The following is an 18,773-nucleotide window of genomic DNA, read 5'->3' as shown; positions in this document are numbered from 1 at the left end:
CAGCTCCTGCCAACCTAGCAGTTCAAAAGCACATCAAAGTGCAAGTAGATAAATAGGTACTGCTCCGGTGGGAAGGTAAACAGAGTTTCCATGCGCTGCTCTGGTTCGCCAGAAACGGCTTAGTCATGCTGGCCACATGACCCAGAAGCTGCACGCCGGCTCCCTCGGCTAATAAAGCGAGATGAGCACCGCAACCCCAGAGTCAGTCATGACTGAACCTAATGGTCAGGGGTCCCTTTACCTTTACTAAGAGAGAAAAGACCCAAACATTCTAGTACTAAGGCCCAGTTCCATTATCAGGCAGTTGCTGATGACCTGGCAATGCCTGCTACCACCTTCCTCCTCTTCCCCAATTGCAGCTTCATTTCCACTTGGTCAACTATGCCATTGGCACCCCATTCTTCTCTTGACTTTTCATGTCTGCTGGTGCAGGGAGGTCCCATCTGTTGATATCAGATGTTTAGAGGATGGAATGGTGAGAGGTTGAGAGAGGACCTGGGGCTGCCTGAGGTGTAAACAGCATGTCAATATTTCATACCCATAGCTTTTGCCTTTTGGGATGCAACCTTTAATACATCTGAACTACTGGATTAGTTTGGGTGTCCCAGATAGCTCAGATCACTTAAGGAGCCAAACACTTCCAAGGGGGTTGAATTAGGGCATTATAATATAGTCAGTGGCTTCCTAGTGATGCTTAATCTCTGCCCAGGTTTCTTTGGGCTAATTGGTTCTACATTGTTCCTTGGTATGGTAACACCAACTTTATGCTGATTGTCTTTCTTCAAAAGGATCAGTCCTCTGTGGCCATAGGGATTGCCAATACTTCTTATTATCTTGCCTTCAGGATAATGTGAAAGCCCAGCAGCCATCACATAGCATAGCATTTCAAGTTCCCTGCTGCTGAATTGGGACTGGGCTGCGCTTGCTGCGGGACCAGGAATTTCTGGTGTTAAATGGGCTTCAGTCACTGTTAACGAATGTGAGTGAACGTTTGAAGAATACCTCTGATTAAAATGATTGTTAATCATTATTATGCAACGCTTCTTCCACTTGATACCTGTCTCTATCCATCAATTTATCTGTGTGTGTGTGTGAGAGAGAGAGAGAGAGAGAGAGAGCGTGCTAACTAGCTTTTATCACCTTAACCTTCCATTTTCTTTGTGTGATGCACAGATTTTTCACGACAATACATATTGGTGTGTGTGTGTGTGTGTGTGTGTGTGTGTGTGTGTGTGTGTATGAGAAAGATTGGGGGGGGGGAGTATTGATTAGTGCTGGTCAGACCATAGCAACTTCACTCTGCTGCTTACAGAGAATTTCACTCCACTGTAAAGGGCTGCACTGTGCTAATCCTCCTTACACTGCAGCACTTGTCACCTACCTGATAGGTGTTAAATACTGCATTCGGAGGGGATTATCACCAGCTCCTCTGCTCTGGCAGTGAAAAAGAAAAGAAAGCCTATGCTTTCTTGCTGTTCTCTCAGGGAGGAGTAACAGGGAATCCCAAAGGCATGATTGTAACATTTGTGTAAAGCAGTTTGGAATCCTCAGGGATAAAATGAATTGCAATATGAACACAGGGATTAATAATACATTTTTGGGGTGGCTTTTAGTTTAAAAGCTGTGAGCTGGTGTTTTTCTTAACATCACTTGCATTAGTACAAGGGTTTCTCTTGTGACACAGAAGGGGCATAAAAATAGCACTTCATTTGTTTCAGCTGTGGAATACGTGTGTTAAAACCCTTGATATATGGCTGTAGAAGGCAGCATTATTGGCATAACTGAAATTCTCCTTTGTGGTGACTTCTCAGTGCTGGTGATGACTATTGTGTTTCACAATAAAGTGGAAGAACAACTTATTGATTGGTTGCCTTCTGTTGGTAGCATGGTAAATTTCAGATCCATTAACCATCTGCATTGAATTACAGATGTTGAGACTAGGGCTGCAAGTGACAAAATATAGGGACTATTGAGTCCAACTCAGAGCTCTCCATATGTTTTGGGACTGCAGCAGCTTGTTGGGGCTGATGGGAGTTGTAGTGTCTATAGATTTACAGCTCTCTTTTTTTGTGAAGGTAAGGGGTGGGGAGAAAGCAAACAGCAGTCTTTATTTCTTGTCATGCTACAGAAGACTAACAGCTATCTCAGTGTTTCCATTTTGATAGATCTCTGGGAGATTTGCAGTAGATCGGCAAGTTTTTCTGACTCTTAAGTTCTCTAATAACCAACAACTAAAAAGCTGATCTTCCTCCATCCCAAATTATATTGATAAAAAAGAGTTATTGTATTAGTCAGAATAAGCTTGTGAGCTTGGTTCTGATACTGATCACAAATTCCTGGACTAATTGGGGGCTCAGAGGCACCCGTTCCTTAATTTGCAGTCTATGTCCATCTGAGCCACTATTCTGCATATGGCCTTGGTTTGTGGATTTTGGGGTTCTAGTAGAAATCTGACCACTGCTGCTCAAGAAATCCCACCTTGGTTTATATAGCTTGTTACCAGTCTACAGCAAATGAGTTTTTTGTGGAAGTATAATTTTAAAACATAAAGTTGAGGTTAAAGCCAGTTAGGTTAGATTAGGTTAGGTTAGGTTAGGTTAGGTTAGGTTAGGTTAGTGTTCAGCCTAGTGTTCAGCCTAGTTGATAACTCTCATGAAGAGGATATGGAAGTTTGGATTAGCTTCTTGCCCAGAGCATCTTCTGCCTAACAGTATGCCCCCTGTTTATCCCCGAGAACAGTAGTGGCTGCTGAAGTGCTGTGTTGAACATGTGTTGCCTATTCAATGATGAGGAAAACAAGGGTAGTGTAGGCTTCAGGGTGTGTGCTGTCCATCTGTCCAGCTTTATTTTCATGTTGCATGTTTACAAAAATGTTAGCTCTTCCGTTCAATTGTGAAGGTCTGTCTTCTACAAGAAGGCAAAATGATACTAAGGAGTGGGGAATGTAACAAACGTGCTGCAAGTGCTTCCAGATGATAACCCTCAAAGCACTTTTTTTCACTGAATGCATGCATACTCCTGCTAAAACTGATCCCCTTACATCAAAAATAGATCTACCTTGGACATGACAGCAAAATACTAAAAGCTCTCTTTAAATAGTCCAAATGATTCATTCTGCTTTTTGTTTTTTCAACTGGTTGTTAAGATTGCTATATCCTTTAAGTTTACTACAAAAGTGTGAAAATAAATGTGACTAACAGAAGTCAAATTTAATCTACTTGTTTATAAGGTTGTTCTTGGGATCAAGAGACAATTATCAGTGGCCTTCAATCTTCTTAGCAAGGAATTCTTATAATTTCCAGTGAAGCTGGCAATAAAAACTTAGCAGCTGTTTATACAGGAAGAGTGGGTGATTTATAAGCCAATTCTGAAAATTGGCAGACTTACGGCATTAAAAGTGATCTGTTGGATGTAAAGTGGAATGTGCAAGGTACCATAAATGTACTGCTTAGTATATCAGGATGCTGTTTTAATAATGTTTCTCTTCAGTTTTCTCAACAATCCCAGATGGTCAGTGCTAGTTCTTTTCAAACAGGAGACTAAGGACTACGTGGCTGAGATGATGCAGACTCAACTTGCCATAATATTATTAAGAAACTATGATATAGTTGCACTGTCCCATTGTTTGCAAATAGCTTGGGACTATTTAATCACATTTCATATCCTGCCTTTCATCTCAAGGCAGATGAATGAGCTCAAGGCAGTGTACAGTACCTGGTTCTTTAACCCACCCCCAATCTTATCCTCACAACTACCTGTGATATAGGTTAGGCTGAGAGATAGTCACTTAGTGAGTTTCATTGCTAGGTTAGACCTTAAATAATGTTTGAAGAGGACTGGGCATCTAGTTGGTTGCTGGACTGGATGGGCCTTTGGTTTGAGCCAGAAGGCTTTTATGTACTTCAGCTTCTCTACCCCCTGCCCACTTCCCTGAACATCCTGTCATTTTGCCTGTGTTGCAGCAGCAGCAGCAGCAAAATCGATTAAGAAGCCCAAAGCATATGTAAGCAGTGTTAAGAATTTCAAATAAGGATTAGCAGGGTAAGTGGTCTGGGGACAGCCACGGTGGTGCCCTGCTCCCCTTGCAGCCCATGCTCCTGCCAGCTGCTCTTCCCTTGTGCTGTGTTTGGTGACTGGCAGTGCTTGAAATTTTCACTTCAGTCACAGTTCCATTGTGTGAGAGGAGGGAAGTTAGAGGAGCAATGCCGGAGCGGCCTCATCATTAAAAAATGTGCAACAATAAATCCAGCCCGCTCCCTTTTTTTAAAAAGTTACCAACTCTCTCATCACCCCCTACTTCTCTCAAGATAGCTGATTATTTATTTATTAGATATATATCCCAACTTTCCTCCAAGGAGCTAAAGGTGGCGTACATTGCTCCCCTCGCTCCATATTATCCTGTGAGGTTGGTTAGGTTGAGAGACAGTGACAGGACCAAGATCATCCAGGGAGCTTCATGGCTGACTGGGGATTTGAACCCTGGTCACCCAGATCCTTAGGCTTCTTAAGTGGCTTGTTTATGCAGCAAAATGTTATATTACTGGCTATATAATTTAGAGAAATTAAGGAACCATGTGCATGTCCACTTGCACTCATGTGTGGGATACTCATGTATGTTTTTGTGGTTTGAATGTATGTAAGAGTGTGACTGTGAGGTGACCATACCCACAACCCAATTTAGCTTTGGACATGACCCACACGTGACCCCTTGGAGGGATGGCCAACAGGGAATGCAGCAAGACAAACAAACCACAGCTTAGGGTTCACACTTAGTACTGGCTTAGCTCCCAGTAGCATCTCAGGAGGACCAGGGGAGAGGAGTAAGGTGGCTGTGAGTTTTTAAATGTGCACCACCATGCTTGCTTTTTCATGCTAAGCCATAGTTTGGCTTAGTAGTTAGTGTGAACCAGACCAATAAGTCATTTGAGTGTTGGTTCCTTTTTCTGTTGATGAAACTGAATTGACCAACTGGGTTCAACCAGTGAAATCTGGCTTCCAGGTTCTCACAGGGCATTCAGAAAGCCCATAGTATCAAACTCAAGCTTCTGTTAGTGATTAGGCTTTAGCAGCCAAGACTGAGGGTACTATTCTCTACTATTCTCCATACGATGTATTATTATTTTCAGAGTGACAAAAGAGAGCAAAGATTGCTTTGTTTCTTTCTCAGGGCTGTGTGTTTATGTGTGAGAAGGGAAAGTGCCTGCCCTGTGTAATCATCCCCCTGTCCTTCATTGCTTTGATATCTCTGGTAAGCCTCCTCCCTTTCACCTCCTTCCATAAGATGAAGAGCCCTAATCTTTTAAATCTTTCCCCATGTGTAAGCCTCTCCAGGCTTCTAATCGCTTTTGTCACCTGTCTCTGGACCCTTTCTATTTCTGCTCTCTCTTTTTAGAGATAAGGTGACTCGAAATGAAACTTTAAAAAATAGAGATTATGCTATTTATAAACAGTATTGCTGCTGTTTATGCAGCATCCTGTATGAACAGATGTTTGGATTGCCATTCTGCCCTTGCTTCTGGGTGGGTCAGTACAGTAGTAAAAAATAAAAATAAATGAGCTCATTTCTGTAAAAGGCAAGTGGTGGAGGAAATTTAATGGGAAGAATCTAACAGGCTTTGGAAAAATCCTAGGGACTAGGAGTAGTCCAGATATTGCAGAGTTCCTTAACTGCTGCCGGATCAGTAGTATTAAGAAGACTTCAGTGGCATTTTAGTAAAACACGATAGCATTATTACCTACTTAATATTTTCTAAATATGTGAAATGAACTTTTTGGATAAGAGGTCAGTCAAGTATATAGTTTTGAAAGCAAAATGTCAACTTTTAGAAAACTCAAAAATTTCCCCACAACGGTCTAGTTTGCACACAGGCACGTAGAGCAGGCTTCCTCAAACTCAGCCCTCCAGATATTTTGAGACTACAATTCCCATCATCCCTGACCACTGGTCCTGCTAGCTAGGGATCATGGGAGTTGTAGGCCAAAAACATCCGGAGGGCTGAGGTTGAGGAAGCCTGATGTAGAGGGATGTGGGTTGCACTGTGATCTAAACCACCAATCCTCTTGAGCTTGCCGATCAGAAGGTCGTCAGTTCAAATCTGCATGACGGGGTAAGCTCTCATTGCTCTGTCCCACCTTCTGCCAACCTAGCAGTTCGAAAGCATACCAATGCAAGTAGATAAACAGGTATCACTGCAGCAGGAAGGTTTTCATGTGCTCTGACTTCCGTCATGGTCCTCCATGCACCAGTAGTGGTTTAGTCATGCTGGCCACATGACCTGGAAAGCTGTCTGTGGACAAACACTGGTTCCCTTGGCCTGAAAAGTGAGTTTAGTGCCACACCCCATAGTCATCTTTACCCATAGGGGTCCTTTACCTTTTCTTTACCTTACCTTACCAAGGCATATGTCACTGTGCTCAAGTCAGACATCTTAAAGGACATGACTGTTGAATTTTAAAACAAACACCAAACATGTTTTCAATGCAAGAATAAATGCAGGGAGAGAAAACAAAGGATGGAAGTAAAACAAGCAGTTTAATAGAAGTAAATTTTACTGAGCATCTGGAATCTTGCATTTCTATTTGAACAAGAAGGGTGATGGACAGATGATTATTGATCAAACCTTGGTCTATTATCAGTTGTACTTTAGATTATGAACCAATAGAGCAACTCAAAACCAAATACAACATTACACATTTTAGGACAGAACTCTCCCAGTCATTATTCAGCATCCATTCAGAGTTGTTTCCCATCAAACAAACAAACAAACAAACAAAATTTGTGCTTTGCACAAATTAGGCTGATTTTTCGGCTAGAGCTATTGCATAGCATTCCATTTTAAAAACAATTTCCTTATCCTTGCCATTCAATAAGACAGTAGCATTCAGAAAAAGCAAAACAGAATCTTTTGTTGGTACAGATGAACAGATTTATGGTGGCATTGGCTTTCATGGATTAGAGCCCATTTGGATTTGAGTTATGCATACACATATAAGCCACACGTGATACGGATAAGAAATTGTAAGGCTATGGAATATGTTAGACTCACTGTGACATTTTAAGCTAAAATATAAAAAGGTATGCTAAGTTTATTTCCCAGCTATAGTCAGAACTTTGGTCTTAAGTCCTAACTGAATAGAATCAAGTTTACTAATAAATTATAGTTCAGGATGAAAGCATATGCAAAAATTATTCTTGTTGCCTTTGAGATGCCAAAAGACTCATTGCTGTTTTTGCTATAACAGGCCTGGAATATTTAATCTTGACTAATACATACCCAATATGGAATCAGCTCAATAAATCTTTACTTACAACTTCATAGACAGACATTACAGCATGTAATATAGCAAATAGTATTGGCATCACAAAGACTATTACATAGTTTTTGTATAGTGCCTCTCTGAAGCTTTACATGGCACAGTTTGGTAGCATGCATCAGAAAATGCCCTCTTGGCATTACTGTGGCCTAATTCTTAAGATTTCTTTCCCAGCAGTGTTGCTGTTTGTTTGCATACATGAGAGCAAATCTGGAGGTACTTATGATTTTCAGTTTTTATTATTTTTGTTTTTAGTGACACATTCACCTAATAGAAAAGAAAAATTCATAGTTAAAACTATGGCATTCACTCCCATGGGATGTAGTGGTGGCTACCAATGTGGGTGGCTTTAAAATGAGGTCAGGAAAATTCATGGAGGATATGGCTATGTTTTACCTCTATTGTTGTAGGCAGTAAAAGATTCTCAAATGGAGAGAGTACTGTTGCACTAGGTCCTGCTTTCAGGCTTACACAGGCACCTGGTTGTCTACTGTGGGAACAGTATCCTGGACTAGACAGGCCTTTCTTATTGAGGTAAAGAGACACAAAATGAGTTCAGCTTTCTCCTCACTGACTTCTAGTACAAATAGCAGCACACAATGCTGCTAACAACCCCTGCTTTTCACACGGGCTTGGAGCTACGTGGTGGGGCATGGGATCATCAACAACCTCAAAAAGATGCAGCAAAAATTTGTAGATCTCTGTAGAAAAATCAAATTCAAAGCATTGGCTTGCGAATTTAACAACTACCCTTTTTTCCAGGATGATGAGGAACCATTACTGAGTACTCTTTGGGTTCGGTCAGTCAATCAGGTACAAATCTACCTAACAGTTACCTCATTCAACCCACATTTTACCAGCTTTTCTCGTGGGAATATTGTGGGGGACTTTGTCAAAAGCCTTACTGAAATCAAGATACAGTATCTCCACAGCATTTCCCTGATCCACCAAGTTTGTAATTCCATCAAAAAAATCAGATTGGTCTGGCATGACTTATTTTTGAGAAACCCATGCTGGGCTTAGTAATCACAACTTCCTTTTCTAAATGCTCACAGACGGACTGCTGAATTATCTGTTCTAGGACCTTCCCTGTTACTGATGTCAGCCTCACCAGTTGGTAGTTACTTGGGTCTTCCCTTTTCCACTTTTTGAAGATAGGGACAACATTTGCCCACCTCCAGTCTGTAGGGACCTCACCTGTTCTCCAGAGTTTCTCAAAGATAATAGACAAAATCTTTGAAATTACATCCACAAGCTCCTTTAGTACCCTTGGATACAGCTCATCAGGCCCTGGAGATTTGAATTCATTTAAAGCAGCAAAGTGTTTGCTTACTACCTCTTTTCCTATCTTGGGCTGCAGCTCCCTCCTTGCATCATTTATTCGGTTATCACCAGGTTGGGCATTGTTTTCCTTTTGGTGAAGACAGAGGCAAAGTAGGTGCTGAGTAGTTCTGCCTTCTCTCTGTCACGCATTAGCATTTCCCTGTCTCATTCACACAGAAAACCCAACACGTGCTTGTTCTTCCTCTTACTGCAGACATAGCCGAAGAAACCCTTTTTTTATTATTTATAAGCTGTCTTGCGAGCCTGAGCTTATTCTGACCTTTAGCCAGCCTGACTTCCCCCTTGCAACTGTTGGCTACTTGTGTATATTCCTCCTTTGTGATTTCCCCTTTCTTCCATTTCTTATACATGCCCTTCTTAACTCTCAGCTCATCTGTAATGTAGCAAATGTAAAAGAAAAGTCTGAGGTCTTTACATCAAATATGATTTTTGTCAACAGTTCTTACAGATTTTGATGACAGATAATCTGTTGGTCTGTACTCATGGGAGACCCATCAATAGGGGAGTAAAACTCCATATGATCTATTATCAATAAGTAAATATGGGCAATGTACTCAGTGTATACACTTTAAAATTAATGGCAAAATCGACTGAGTTTCTTTTTAGTTATTCTTTGCTGTTCTTACTCTGTCATTGGAGCTGTCACACCACTCATTGTTACTGAAAATGGCTATAAGAAAACAGTTTACAAAAATTAATGACAAATTTGTTAGTAATTTAAAATTTATGACACATTTGCTAATAATTAAAAATACCTTGCCCATGAGATGCCCACGCCAATCTCTGAAGTTCCACTGGTGACAGAAAACTTTTCTACTCTTACTGAAATAATCCATTCACAATAAATGAAAGAAACTCATTTTTCCATCAATGAAACCCTGCAAGAAAAAGTAAAAAGACCTGTATTTAAAAATCCTTTAATTCTGAACACTTACCCATATTTAGAATGATCAGGTAATAGATAAATAATCTGTGTTGCGCTTTGAAAATTCTAAATAGAAACCTTGAAAATACTTTCATTTTTATTGATTATTCATTATACATATATATTTTTAGTGATTGTTATTTTTATTGGGTTCTGTTTGCTTTTTTATTTCTCTGGATTTCTGTTATCCAGTTAGGTTTGCATCAGCAACTTGTTTCATGTCCCTTTTCCAATTCAACTTGCCTCATTAATTAATCTTCACAAGTTTCCTGTTTGTAGTTCTTAGAGGTTTGAATAAAATAAGTTAAAGAGAAGTGTGTTGGTTCTAAAAAACAACCCAAAAAGGATAAAATTAAAGGGACAAAGCTGACACATGTTTAATGTTTTGTTTGCTACTTAATGTATGATCTTAGGTTTCCTTTGCTACTACTACTAGTTTATCTTTTCTTGTCTCCTCTTTTTAAAGTAAAAAAGCACTTGAGGGCCAAATTTTTAGTCTTCTAGTAGAATATGCTTATTATAACAAGAATTGAAGACCACATTCCGTGTGCCAGTATTTTAATGTAAAGCATTTGGCATCTGTCAGCATAATATCCTGCCTTTATCACCTCATTGAATTTGCTAGAGGAATGCTGATAGTAATTTGCACAGCATCATTTAATCTCCTTTGTCAAATTATGAAGTTGTTATTGATTTCAAGCTGCTGGTTAGCTTCACAGAGTTCTTTGCATCTTATTGTTTTTCCTAGGGATTTTCATGCTATGTTACTTTTTGCTGGAGCTGTCAATTAGGAATAGATGTCTTGAACAGTAGGGAACAAATACATTCCCTTTAGAGCTCACAATCTGCACTGTTTTTCAAACAGAAAGTTGTCTTAACCTAGGGTGTAATTAAATAGTGGTTATAACCAGAACTACTTAGTAAAGTAAAACATGCAGAATTATCTCAAGTTGTTCATAAAAAGGTAAAGGACCCCTGACAGTTAAGTCCAGTTGCGAACGACTCTGGGGTTTCGGCGCTCATGTTGCTTTACTGGCCGAGGGAGCTGGCGTTTGTCCACAGACAGTTTTTTGTGGGTCATGTGGCCAGCATGACTAAGCCGCTTCTGGCGAAAGCAGAGCAGCACACTGAAACACCGTTTACCTTCCCTCCGGAGTGGTACCTATTTATCTATTTGCACTTTGACGTGCTTTCGAACTGCTAGGTTGGCAGGAGCTGGGACTGAGCAACAGGAGCTCACCCCATTGTGGGGATTTGAACCGCCGACCTTCTGATCGGCAAGTCATAGGCTCAGTGGTTTAGACCACATCACCTCCCTCAAGTTGTTCATACCTTTGGCTAAAACGGCTAGTGTGGAGAAAATGGCTTATTTCAAGGACAGCATCTCTGTTGCCTTGCAATTTTGCCTTTTAGGTTTAGGACAGTGGTTTTCAAACCAGTGTGCCATGGCACCCTGGGGTGTCCTGACTGATGTTCAGGGGTGCTGCAGGCAACAGTGGCCTCTGTCCCTCTTTCCTACCCTCCCTTCTCTGATGCCCTCTTGCATCTCTACCTCCCAAAGGCTTATGTGGCTGTTGGTAGCACCAGCCCTGGCTACAAGCTTCACAGGCAAATGGCGCCTCTTGGGCTGGTCAGGGGGCAAGGAGTAAGCAAGCAGGCAGGCAAGGGATCCCAGCCAGTCAGTCCACTAGCCCTTACTGTTGGGAATAGACAGACAAGTCCCAGGCCCCTGGGAGGAGTGTGAGGAGGCAGGGGGGCGGCTCAGAAACTAGGGGCAGCAGCAGTGGCTGCCCGGAGGACTCCCAAGGAGAGGGGAGAGGAGAGAGAGGAGACTGAGGGAACACTCCACAAGGGAGGATGTTCAAAAAAGAGTGAGAGGCTGCCAGCACCGCTGGCAAGGGGTGACATAACTAGGCTCTTGAACCCCACAGGGGTGCCGCAGAAAGAATGTAGTTGGTCAAGGGAGCCGTGGACTCAAAAAGGTTGAAAACCTCTGGTTTAGGGCAGTATAATACTTTATTTTAATTGCATGCATGCATGTGTTTGATAATTTTTATCAAATCCACAATGTATAATTTGACAAAGAAAGAAATAATTAGATTATTAATTATGGCCTCATAAGGTCGGCGGTTTGAATCCCCGAGATGGAGTGAGCTCCCGTTGCTTGGTCCCTGCTTCTGCCAACCTAGCAGTTCGAAAGCACGTCAAGCTGCAGGTAGATAGATAGGTACCGCTCCGGCGGGAAGGTAAATGGCATTTTCGTGCGCTGTTCTGGTTTGCCAGAAGCGGCTTAGTCATGCTGGCCACATGACCCGGAAGCTGTAAGCTGGCTCCCTCGGCCAATAAAGCGAGATGAGCGCCGCAACCCCAGAGTCAGCCACGACTGGACCTAATGGTCAGGGGTCCCTTTACCTTCGCCTAAGATGCAGCTTATAGCTGATGTGGACTTCACATGTCTGATCCCTCACCCAGGCTTAAGGAATTGGGAATAGACCACAGGATCCTCTGCATCTTCTGACCATCTCAGGTGCGAATTTCCACAGTTCAAACAGGTCCTGCTTACCAAACACAATATGTTCTGTGGAAACTGTTTGTTAGGCAAGCATTGCATAACAAGTCCACAATTTCCATTATTTCCTATGGAAATATTTCTAATGTGGGATTTGTCATACTGCTTTCACTGTTTTTTTTCAATGGTTTATTCAGCAAAAGAGAGATGTGTCAGGGAACTGACATCGGAGCTAGAGGCGGAGGCAAGGCTCCCAAGCGATGCTGGAGAAGGGCCCAGCAGGGAGAGAGGCAGCTCATCCGCTGGGGAAGGAAATCAGTGTAACACCAGGGATAAAGGGGGGCAGATGGGGGAATCGGCGAGGGGGCTCCAGGACTCCTCGCCGGAGACCAGCGGGGAGAGCACGGGTCCTCCGCTACCCACACCCACCCTGCGCAGAAGACTTCCGTGCAGGGAAAGTAGGCGTAGACTTGGCGTCAAAGAACTTCTTTGCTGGAAGAAGTTCAAGAAACGCCCACTGATGGATTCTGCTAGCGACTGAACAGCCACGAAGTGAATGGCTGTCCAGACAGAAAAGGTTTAACCAGGCAACCTAGCCTAGAGTGGTGGTAACTTACGCACGAGCAACCCCTAAAACCATTACAAGATGCATGAAAAAAACCTGATTTGTTCAATCTCTCCTGCACCCTGATTCATCAGATCTTGCTCCCACATCCCCCTCCTTGATTTCTGCCTGAAAATGGCTGCTGTTGACCAGCAAAACACAAACAAACAAGGAAGTAAGGAAGTTGGATTTTCAGATAGGTCAATCTGCAGAGTATATAGGGGGTTTGGAGATAATTGTTTACGTGCGGATAAGTGAATTTTCGGATAGCGGGATCTGTGGGTAAAGGCTTATGCTGGTAATATTTACTGGAATTCTGAAACTTCTTTGGCCTGAAACTATAGATCAAAAAGTTTGAATGGAATATCATACAAAATATTCTGACCTTTTGAAATCTGAATTACTGTATATAAAAACTGCATTTTCCAGCTCTTGTAACTGAAACCTCAAGTTCTTTGAAACACCATTCTCCTCCATTTCCTATGGTCAGCACTATTATTTATTTATTTATTTATTTATTTATTTTGCTGTTTATTAAAAGATGCCCTTTCCTAGTTTATGACCAAGTGCTACTCTAAGTCTTCAGGGATATGACTCCATGCATATTATTTGATCTGTTCATTTTTGTTGGGCACAATAGGCAAAACAGAACCAATCAGTGTGGGCCTACTGAGTTGAATAGTAAGCCTTTCCTCTTCTTTTTATTTGAGTTTAACAGGTAGATTATGCTAAATAATGTTCTGTTAAACTGATGTTGAAATTTGCACTACTTAGATAAAATTATAGGTTCGTTAGTAAAGGGTATATTTAATATTTTGGGTTCTCTGTAGACATTCAGGATGCTTATACAATACAAATCTGTTGCTTGAGATGCGTACATGCTCCTTTTTTAAAAAAAGATACAAAAATTCAAAATATATCTTCCCCACCCGCCCCAGATCTTAATAAAATTATTTTAATGTCTGTATGCCAGACTAAATGTTATGCTGCCTAGACTGACATTCCCATTTCTTTGTGAGGAAACAGAGGTGAAGGAATTTTACAAATGCTTTTGCTTATTCTTGCTTTTAAACTATCAAATGTTGGAATCTTTCTCAGTAAATGAGATCACCCACTGAGTTGAGAAGGTGAGGAGCACTTCTCATGCTTTACAATCGTGTCCTGAATTTCTGCTTAATTTGACTGTTGTATGATTATTGTTTGTAAAAATTGGCTTCTGTGCATTTTAACAGCTTTCGGAATGTTCTTGTTTTGGGAAACGTGGAGAGGCTTAAAGAATGCCTTGGCATGTCAGTGTTTCTGCCTAAGGGAAACATTGCCCTCCAATAGATAACATTGTCTTCAGCTCATAAAGTAGCATTTTACCATTAGCCACCAGGTGATTCTCAAATGTCAGTTAAAAGTGCATGATCATTCCCAGATTTTAGTGGGAGGCTGCAGCTACCATCCTGTTGCAGAAGGAAAGAAATGTTGACCTTTCTTAACTTTTACCTTCATGCCATCAAATGTTTGTGCTTTAATTAGTGGGGCCCCTGAAAATACAAGACCTTTGGACTTGCAGTATATCTAGCAGAAATGAATGAGAACAAAAGCTACTGAAAATGCTGCTAGGAAGTCTTGATGTTAATTTTGAGTCTGATTTTCCCCATTGACAATAAATGTAAGAAATTGAGAGTTTGATCTGAGCTCCTGTTGTTACAGATTCAGGGTCACAAATCCAGGTAATAATTGACCTTGAAAGAATTAATGTGCCACTCGTGAAGGTACGGTTTAAACCTTGCAAAGGCTTAGCAAGAAAGCTTTCTATAATTTGGGGCTGTAAATTGAACAAATGGATAATGTCAGGAAATACTTGGTTTTGAGGTTGTGTTTTCAGGACTGAGACGTTAGTACGCACCATCGTATTCCTGATTAAATCTGTGTAATAAATTAAATGGGTGTGTTAAAGGTACCCCTGCCCGTACGGGCCAGTCGTGTCCGACTCTAGGGTTGTGCGCCCATCTCACTTAAGAGGCCGGGGGCCAGCGCTGTCCGGAGACACTTCCAGGTCACGTGGCCAGCGTGACAAAGCTGCTCTGGCGAGCCAGCACCAGCGCAGCACACAGAAACGCCGTTTACCTTCCCGCTATAAAGCGGTACCTATTTATCTACTTGCACTTAGGGGTGCTTTCGAACTGCTAGGTGGGCAGGAGCTGGGACCGAAAGACGGGAGCTCACCCCGCCGCGGGGATTCGAACCGCCGACCATGCGATCGGCAAGTCCTAGGCGCTGAGGTTTTACCCACAGCGCCACCCGCGTCCCATTAAAAATGGGTGTGTTACTGTTCTGCAAATCCTGTCTATTTTGAATATAGGTAGAAGACAAGGTTGCATTACCTGTGAGGTACAATATATTGATTTCCGTGCAACATTGAACTATATTTTACTTTATTGTGAAGGAGCAACATGCTGGTACACATTGCCAGAAAAGTCCTGAGTTGCTCCTACCTCTCTTAGTTTGTTTGAGGGAAACAAATAATGAGCCCTGGTTTGCACATAACATGAAGCCAGCCTCTGGTTTGTTCCCTTTGTGGTGTGGCAGTAGCAAGGGGGAGAAGTGGTTCAGGAACTTCTGAGCAGTGTGTACCAGCACATCACTTCTTCACACTGAACCATAATTTATAATAAAACAGTTTTTGCCAACTTTGGGGTCCCTTCCAAATCTATGATTCTGTGAACCTCGTGCCCTCCAGATGTTTTGGACTACTATTGTGTTGGCTGCTGCTGATTTGAATTGTAGTTCAAATCTTCTGATGGGCAGCAGGTTTCCTCCACATTGTCCTCATTTTTGCACAAGGTGAAGACCTTTTTGTTACCAAGGAATGTAATCAAGCTCCTTGCTGACACTGCTATTTTGTTAATGTTGTTGTTTCTTATTGTTGTGCCGTATTGTTACCTGCCCCGCACTGCCATTGAGAGGGAGAAATGGATATAAGTATGAATAAATAATAAAACAGAACTGCAGGTCTTTCAGGTTTGGGAAGTTTGAGATTGTATCTATTGTAGCACTTAAGTCATCATTCTGTGTCCTAGGCAAACCCATGGACTCCAGGAAAAAGAAATCATTGCCCCGAAGCTGCTTTCAATTCCAGTAGTGTTTGCTCAAATGAGCCCTGTTGGCACAAATTAGTTAGGCTAGTTTCCAAGTTGTGCTTCTCTAATTCTCTCCCCACCTATAATCCTAGCATTTTGGAGGCATCTGAGAAAGAATGTGGCATCTTTTAGCCATAAAGAACACTCTTATTACAGTTTGTTTGGCAGACATGCATATGCATAGGGGACTGAAGCAGACATTCTTAGTATCATCCTGTGGACTTGAAAGCATATATTGTGATTTTAGGGAAGCTTTTCAGTGTTTACTGAGATTATGATTATCCATTTTTGTGTTCTGTAGGGTACCACCTGAATGGGTCTGATCAGTGTGAAAAGGACCTACAACTTCAGCTTGCAAAGGAGCTGTGAGGAGGTTTGCTGCAGTCAGGTGGGTATAAGTGTGCATCATATTGTGTAAACAGAGCGGGTACAACTGCATTTTTTTTTTTTTGTTAATTGCAAATCTATCATTTCAGTTGACTTTTCAAAAATGGCAAATAAAGGGTTTGTGCAACCTTTCAAATGAGGCATTTTGAAAAAAGAGCAAGCAAAAAAAAGTTGCAGTTGATGAAAAAATTATCTGGCAAATTGTGAATGTGTAAAAATGGATTTGGAAGGGAAGGATTGTTCTTGCATTTTGTTTGTAATAGAATTCATATCCTATTGAAAATTTGTAAAATGTTCCGAGGAGATAGAGTTGATCTTGTCCACTTCTGTCAAGTTTAAACAAACCAACATTCACAATTGAAGTATGTAGATTGTCCAATGTAACATTTTGAAGTCAATGCCATTAATTAAATTAGTATTTTTAGTACTAACAATAATGGACTCCCCCAATAATTGCATTTAACATTTACTTATATCAAGATCAGTCCCCGGCCGCCTTAGGTAGAATGCATCTCTACCTTAACTGTAGAAATACAAGAGAATAATGTTTTGCATTTTATTGTTACTAGTTTTTTCTGCATATCTAGAGCAGTCTTTCTCAACCTTGGGCCCCGGATATTGTAGGACTACAACTCCCATCATCCCTAGCTAGCAGACCAGTGGTCAGGAATGATGGGAGTGGTAGCCTAACAACATCTGGGGAGCCAAAGTTGAGAAAGGCCGACTTAGAGGATCCTCATGAAATGTAGTGTTCTGCATCTAAAGTGTCACTTCTTTGAATAAAAAAGGGGTGGAGAGCCAATGGATGTTCTCAGTTAAGGATGGAAAGGAATAGATTTTCGCCACCTATCATGCTATTCCAGAGAATTTCCCAAACACCCCAAGAAAGTCTTCAAGATACTGCAGTAGGAAAGCAGTGTTGTCAGAAATTCACTCCTCCTATTTCCAGTAAAAGCATCCAGTAAATAGAGTTGTGGAGATAAAAGTGGGAAGAAGAACACAATGTACACAGCTTTGAATTCCTGGGAGAAAAGTCACAAGACAAATCTAGAACAATAAGCAACAAATGTGTGCTGTTTCACAACTCTCAGCAAAATGTCTACACACAGAACATTTTGCTAATCTTGATAAACAAAAAATATACCCTTGTGTTAGGGTACAGTCTACAGGAATTTAAACTTGATGCAGCTACAAGGTGCTTAGTTTTTTTATGGTTGTATCTGCTGATTCATTTTGTATGTTATGGTTTTGTTTTATGGTTAGTGTTTATTAATAAATAACAGCATAGTGAGGACAAGCAGACCAGTAGTGGTTTTGTGGGGGGGGGGTATGGAAAATCAGGGCAGGGGGACTGCCATGTTGCCATTTTTTTCCGCAGTAGAAAGGCAACCCAATTTATTTTACCTCTGAGTAAAGCATACCAAAGTCAGCCAACTGTGCTTTATTCTATAAAGGCAGCTCCCTTAGGGAGCGAATGAAATAATGTGTATGTGAGAAAAATGTTTAAATAAACATGTCCCAGTATCCTTCTCCATCCAGCTTCCCCAACCTTTTCTGCTGCTCTGCAAGGGCCCCCTCCTGAGTCTCAGCTGGGGTTGTCAACATTCCTTCCTCTGCTTAGCAACAGTGATAAAGCACCCTTATCAATTGTGCTGCCTGCAAGTGCCAAAACCTTACCAGTTGTCTCCATCAGGGTAGATTTGATTTCAATCACAATTTAAACCACGATTTAAACCACTAGTCAGTAAGGCTTGATTTAAATCACTAGTCAGTTAGACTTGCTTTAAATCATTTTATTTATTTATTTTTTTACAGAAAGTCTCATTCTTGCTGGTATAATCTTAATATGTACAACCCGAGGAAGGCTTCATTTTTGGAATAATAATTTTTCAGAGTAGTTTTTATGCTTATATAATAAATGGCTGATTTGTTTATACTATTAGAAATACATAGACAGATAATTATGAAATTATTGTGAGGTTTAATAAGTTAACTGTTTATATTTGGACAACTTTTCTGCTGTACTTTATTGGAAGGAGAAAAATAATCATTTCCCTAACAACCACTTAAACAATTTATTTAACCAAAGCAATAACATTATAGCATATGTAGCCATGTTTGTTAACTGATGTGGTTAAACATTTTAAACAGGAAAACTTAGACTGAGTTTTAGCGCACATGAAAAACTTAAAACAAATCCTTATTTCCTGATGAATAGCCTTTGGACTATAATGTAACTTAAATAGAAGTCTATTTTTAGAAAGATTTTTCATCCAGAAGCATTTTATTTTAAAAATCCAATTTAAATTTTAAAAAAATCTGATTTAAATTTAAAAATCTGATTCTTTTTTTTAAAAAATCATTGATTTTTATCCACCCTGGTCTCCATATTTTGTTTCATTAGAAATGACCAATTGGCTTACCTTTTTTAAAAAAAGTGAAGGCAAAGAGGCTGAGACTGCTGCTAGCATGGGGCCCAATACATGAGTAGCCCCTGAACATCCCTCTTGGTGGCCCTGCTCTTCTCTTCCTAGATTTAAAAATATGTTGTGGTGTTGG

At 40.9% G+C, this 18,773-nt stretch overlaps 1 protein-coding gene across 26 annotated transcripts in view; it reads left to right on the top strand.

Annotated features, from left to right (window-relative positions):
• The window catches only part of PTPRF (protein tyrosine phosphatase receptor type F), a 476,587-nt gene that overhangs the window by 53,561 nt on the left and 404,253 nt on the right, over positions 1-18,773 (top strand). For all 26 annotated transcript variants that reach the window (XM_083619805.1, XM_083619803.1, XM_083619795.1 and 23 more), the window contains exon 2: positions 16,129-16,215. The gene's annotated coding sequence lies outside the window, so the exon portion shown is untranslated. The remainder of the gene's footprint in view (positions 1-16,128; positions 16,216-18,773) is intronic.

This window comes from Podarcis filfolensis, assembly GCF_964270895.1.
Source record: "Podarcis filfolensis genome assembly, chromosome: 6".
NCBI classification, from domain to species: Eukaryota; Metazoa; Chordata; class Lepidosauria; order Squamata; family Lacertidae; genus Podarcis; species Podarcis filfolensis.
Note: the sequence above shows the minus strand (reverse complement) of the source record. Positions and strands in the feature narration are given on the sequence as shown.